This window comes from Bubalus kerabau, chromosome 4, assembly GCF_029407905.1.
Source record: "Bubalus kerabau isolate K-KA32 ecotype Philippines breed swamp buffalo chromosome 4, PCC_UOA_SB_1v2, whole genome shotgun sequence".
In the NCBI taxonomy this organism is placed as follows: domain Eukaryota; kingdom Metazoa; phylum Chordata; class Mammalia; order Artiodactyla; family Bovidae; genus Bubalus; species Bubalus kerabau.
This window is the reverse complement of record NC_073627.1, coordinates 20,918,589-20,924,588: the sequence shown is the minus strand read 5'-3', so window position 1 is coordinate 20,924,588 and position 6,000 is coordinate 20,918,589. Positions and strand designations below refer to the sequence as shown.

General features: G+C 51.0%; 1 non-coding gene across 1 annotated transcript; it reads right to left on the bottom strand.

The window, feature by feature from the left end:
* Nucleotides 1-3,138: 3,138 nt before the first annotated feature.
* Nucleotides 3,139-3,329, bottom strand: LOC129651985 (U2 spliceosomal RNA). Its single transcript, XR_008714472.1, has one exon. It is a non-coding gene; the product is annotated as a U2 spliceosomal RNA (small nuclear RNA).
* Between the last annotated feature and the right edge of the window lie 2,671 nt (nt 3,330-6,000).

Below are 6,000 nucleotides of genomic sequence, written 5' to 3'. Positions count from 1 at the left end.
AGGCTAAGAAACTTGCCCTGGGTCACACGGCTAGCAGGCAGCTGACCTGCGGGGTTGACCACTGTGTCCCAAGACCCCGCCCGGTCCTGGAGCACAGGCCCCGCTCACTGATGGTGCCTCCGAGGGGGAAGCCACCAGAAGAGGAAGGCGACTTTGGAGGGGCGCAGGGTTGCTGGCGACACACGCGCCGGTTTGCTGGCACCAGGCCCACAGCACCAGCGTTTCTATAAGGGTGGGTGGCACCTGGGGTCACGGCCTCACCTGACCCTGCCTCGGCTCATGGCTCCGTGACTCCCTGCCGTCCTGGGTTTTCCCTCTCTCCTGTGGGAGGGAAAGGGGGGCGGTGGGGGGGGGGGGCGGGGAGTGATCTGTTTCACACCTTCTCAGGGAACCCTAATAACCTGCCAGCCAGATTAGCTCGGAGGCCCCCTCTGGACGTGCCTGGCAGGAGTCAGCCCTCAACTAGCAAACACTAGGGAGAAACAGTGACTTTGCCAGACACTTCTCTGAGCCGTCATCTCCTGGTGGGAATCTCGGTTCTAAGAAAACCTAACGTGGGCCCGTTTTCAGCCATCCCCCTCCCTTCTGCCACCAGAGGCGCCCCTCTGTGCCCCAAGATGGTTTTGAGTTTGTGAGTATCTAGCACCAGAGAGACATATCATATACAAATACACACACACACACACACACACACGTAAATATGGACATGCTTTTTTAACTCCGCTTAACCACAACCCCACTTGCTCCAGGCCTTCCTTATCCCTCTCCGCCCTCCACCCCAACCCTCGTCTCACACCCCGCTTAGCCAAAACTGTTCTTATTGTTCAGTGCCAAGTCGTGTCAACTCTTCCTTGACCCCATGGACTGCAGCACACCAGTCCCTGTCTCTGTCCCTCACCATCTCCCAGAGATTTTCCAAGGTCATGTCCAGTGAATCGGTGATGCCACCCAACCCTCTCATCCTCTGTCACCCTCTACTCCTTCTGCCTTCAATCTCTCCCAGCATCAGGATCTTTTCCAAGGAGTCAGCTCTTCGCATCGGGTGGCCATAGTATCAGAGCTTCAGCTTCAGCACCAGTCCTTCCAAGGAGAATTCAGGGTTGACTTCCTTTAAGGTGGACTGGTTTGATCTCCTTGCAGTCCAAGGGACGCTCAGGAGTCTTCTCCTGCACCACAGTTCCAGAGCATCAGTTCTTCGGCCTCTGCCTTCCTTATGGTCCAGCTCTCACACCCGTACATGACTACTGGAAAGACCACAGCCTTGATTATACGGACGTCTGTTGACCAAGTGATGTCTTTGCTTTTTAACACACTGTCTAGGTTTGTCATAGCTTTCCTGCTAAGAAGCAATCGTCTTCTGATTTCCTGGCTGCAGTCACCATCCTCAGTGATTTTAGAGCCCAAGAAGAGGAAATCTGTCACTGCTTCCCCATTTTCCCTTTCTATTTGCCAGGAAGTGATGGGACCAGATGTCATGATCTTAGTGTTGTTTTCTTTCGTTCTTTCTTTTTTAACACTGAGGTGTTTTTCTTCCAAATTATTTATGGATTTATTTTTGGCTGCACTGGGTCCTTGTTGACACATGCAGGCTTTCTCTAGTTGCGAGCGCGGGCTACCCTCTACTTGTGGCTTATGGGCTCTAGAGTGCGGGCTCAGTAGTTGTGCCACAGGGGCTTAGTTGCCCCATGGCCTGTGGCATCTTCCTGGATCAGGGATTGAACACATGTCCCCTGCATTGGCAAGCAGATTCTTAACCTCTGGGCCACCAAGGAAGTCCAATGTTGAGTTTTAAGCCGGCTCTTTCCCTCTCCTCTTTCACCCGCAGCAAGAGGCTCTTTAGTTTCTCGTCCCTTTCTGCCATTAGAGTGGTATCATCCGCAGATCTGAGGTTGTTGATATTTCTCCCGGCGATCTTGGCTCCAGCTTGTGGCTCATCCAGCCCGGCATTTCGCATGATGTGCCCCGCGTAAAAGTTAAATAGACAGGGTGACAAGAAACAGCCTGGTCGGACTCCTTTCTCAAGTTTGAACCAGTCACTTGTTTCGTGGAAGGTTATAACTGTTGCTTCTTGACCCGCATACAGGTTTCTCAGGAGACAGGTAAGATGGTCTGGTATTCCCATCTCTTTGAGAGTTTTCCAGTTTGTTATGACCCACACAGTCAAAGGCTTGAGCCGACTCAATGAAACAGAGGTAGAGGTATTTCTGGGTTTCCCTTGCTTTCTCTAGGATCCAGCGAATGTTGGCGATTTGATCTCTGGTTCCTCTGCATTTTCTAAACTCAGCTTAAACATCTGGAAGTTCTCAGTTCACGGACTCCTGAAGCCTAGCTTGGAGGATTTTTGAGCATAACCTTACGAGCACGAGAGATGAGTGCAATTGTCCCCTGGTGCCTGGGCAGATTCCCACAGCAGCTGCTCTTCCCACCACACTATCCGGTGCACTTAGATCAGCGCCCAGCACCTAGATCTTGGTCGCATGCCAGAGTCAATGGGAAAGGACAAAAGAAGACAATATGGGGAAGTCGTTCTGGTTTACACGTGATTTGAACTTTGTGCTGACCCGGCCTTGTGTATCCAAAAGACACAGTGGCTCTTACTTTAGGCCCTCTTCTCTTCTAAGTAATAATAACTCCAAGTAATAATACAACTTCTTCAGTGGCACTGGCCTCGGTCAGTCAGTCACCTGTATAAATGAAATCCCAATACAACCAACACACAGACTGAGCTTAAAGCCCATCATTTTAACCTAGACTCCAAGTGGATCTCGGTGCCTTTAAGCGGGAACTGCCTGAAGTCAGAAAGCATGAATACAGGAATAATCTTAAGAGATATCAAGAGAAGGCAGGTGGGTAGAGACAGAAGATCTCATTCCTGAGTCTGAAGGCAGGGTAGAAGGACCTGCACTTAACGAGGTTATGAAACAGAGACCCTCTTAAAGAAGTGGATACAGCAAGCGAGGTTTAAGCCACAGTTTTGGCGCTTTACCCTCATTGAACTTACTCACTTACGCTGCTCTCACAGATTGTCAGGATCGCTTGCAAAGCATGTAGACAAACCTGAAACACTTCCTGCGATAGCCAAATCCTTTACAAGAAAGGACCGGTTTCTACCTTTGGGTACATCAATAAGGGTCCCCGAGGGGGTGCACCGTTCCTGGAGGTACTGCAATACCAGGTCGATGCGTGGAGTGGACGGAGCAAGCTCCTATTCCAACTCCCTGCTCCAAAAATCCATTTAATATATTGTCCTCGGATAGAGGACGTATCAGATATTAAACTGATAAGAACAGATACTACACTTGATCTTAGCCAAAAGGCCGAGAAGCGATACCGGGTCACCGCCCGTCGCTGTCACCGTCCTGCTGTCGTGCATGTTGCACTCAGAGTGACCCGGGTCCCCGCTCACTCCAGGTCTCCCTTCCTTTGCCTCGTTGACAGTGCTCTGGCGGCACTACACCAGACTCTCGAGCAGAAGTTGTGTTCTCCACACTGTAAAAGAGAAACCCCGCATCTGCCCTGGCTTTGTGGTTCTCGGGCGGAAGAGCCGTCTCAAATCTGCATGCCCCGCCCTCTGTCGCCGAGACGGCGCGGCTCCGGCGGGACCGCAGCGCCCTGGGGACGGCCTCGGGGCGGCGGCAGGGAAGCTCCTCCTTGGTGCTAGTGGAGAGGAGAGACCCGACCGGAGGGGGTGCGGGGTGGCCGGCGAGAGGGACCCGTGCGACGAGCTGTTGGCCGAGAGTTTTCCTGAAGACAAGGTCGCAAGACTCACTCGCCAGAAACGCCCGGACTGCAGTGTGGTACACAGGCCTCCGCCTGCGGAGAGAGGGGCTCCGTAGGGTCGGGTGTGTGGAGGGGGCTTCCCGGCCAGGCGGAAGGCGGATGGCCCACAGAGGGGAAGGGAGGGGGCGGGTGGATGCGGAGGGCGGGGCCGGGCCGCGGGAGGGGTTCACTCCAACTCCAGCGCCCTTGGCTTTCGGTGCTTCTACGAACCAAACCGATCCCGGGCCTCCTACCGAAAGCTCCCTCCGCCTAGGACCTCCTTTCCCTGCTCCTCGTCCTCAGCTGTGGGGCTCGCTGGTGGCTCAGGTTGTCAAGAATCCGCCTGCAAGACAGGAAACCTGGGTTCAGACTCCTGGGTCGGAAGATCCCCTGGAGGAGGAAATTGCAACCCATTCCGGTATTTTTGCCTAGGAAATCCAGTGGACAGGGGATCCTGGCGGGTCACAGGATCCCGAAGAGTCGGATGCTACTTAGAGACTGAAAACAAAAAGAAACATTCTGTTGATCTGAGTTGTCACAGCCACGAGCCACATGCAGCCAGGGAACGCTGGGCAGGTGGTTCCTCCGAATTCAGAGGTACCACTGAATCCAGAGGTACCAAGAATTCAAAGGTTTCCACTTTCAAGTGGGAAACACACATGGGATTTCAAAGACTTAGTATTAAAAATCATAACATATCTCTGTAATGCTGATATTAACTACATATTGAAATATTTTGTGGTATCTGGTTTGTAGGCGGGGAGGGGAGGGTGTGTGCCCGAGGGTTTGCAAGAACCCTGAGGAGGGATGGGATGGAAACTTCCCTGCCTCGTCATTGAAAGCATGGAGCTCTAACCACGGACCACCAGAGAATGTCTGAGATATCTTGAGTTAAAGAGCATGTTAAACTTAATTTCACTCACTTCTCTTATTTTTTTATATGCCTAAGAATATTTGCATTTACCGGCAGGAGGGAATACCCTGGTGGTTCAGTGGTTATGCCTGAGCGCTTTCAGTGTGGGAGACTGCATTCCATCCTTGGTTGGAGAACTGGGATCCCAAAAGTCACACAGTGTGGCCAAATTAAAAAAAAAAACAACAACAAAAACAAACCAGTTATGTGTGTGCCTCACATATTTCTTGAAAGCACTGTTACAGATGGAAGTGCTGAGAGGCTAAGCATCTTGCCTAATGTGAAAGAAGTTAGGATTTGCATTCAAGCATCCTGCTAACCACTGGGGCCTCAGGAGTTTCAAACCAGGAGTCCTGCTATTTTAATTGTGAATGATAAGAATGCCTCTCTGATGAGGGTACTTGTGAAGCTACACGAGGAAATGCAGCACATTGGAATGTCTTAATGAGTATATCCTGGGGAAAGTCACTTCTTGCCTGTACAATAGAAATGATTCCATTTGAAGTCTTGCAAACTATCTACACCTACTCACCCTGAGCCTCCTGTTTCACATCCCACTCTCCCTGGTCTTGTATTTCTGCTGGCTGCCAAGTGGCTTTGACACCCATGATGCTCACGTGGCATAGATACACGTGTAGATATGGACGCGGACACACAGAATGTAGGTATAGTCACAAATATACAGTCATTAGTGCTGTATTGCCTTTCACCTTGATGGGAATCCTTTTCTTCGCTGGTCTATTCTCAGCACCTATGGTAGTGCTCTGAATATACTTGATTTGTGATGAATCAATTGATGTGTTGAGTGACAGGATGAGGGTCCAATGAGACAATGTATACCGTGCTTAGGCTGGGTCTGACAAAGTCTTCAAGTTTCTGAATCAGAAATTTTGAAAGGAGGCCCCAGCTCTGTGTTTATCAAGTCCTCCAGATGATTCTGACAAACTCCCAAATTTGAGCATGCAACCATTCGTGTGGGTCAGACAACATGGGTGACTTGACAGAAATCTATGAAATCAAGAAGCCGAATCAGGGACTTCTCGGTGGTCCAGTGGTTAAGTATCCGCCTCCCCGTGCAGGGGACACAGATTGATTCCCGGTCTAAAACTGAGATTCCCCCACACATCGAGGCAACTAAGGCAACATATTTGCTCTGAGGGCTCTGGAGCCCGTATGTCACAACTAAGACCCAAAACAGCCAGAGAGTAAATACACGTTTAAAAAGCTGAATCAAACATGTAAGGTCTCTGGGGATTGGCCCCTGTTGCGAAAGCTCTAAAGAGTCCCTCAGCTCGGATAACTGGCCGACAGCGAGTTCCCTGCACAGC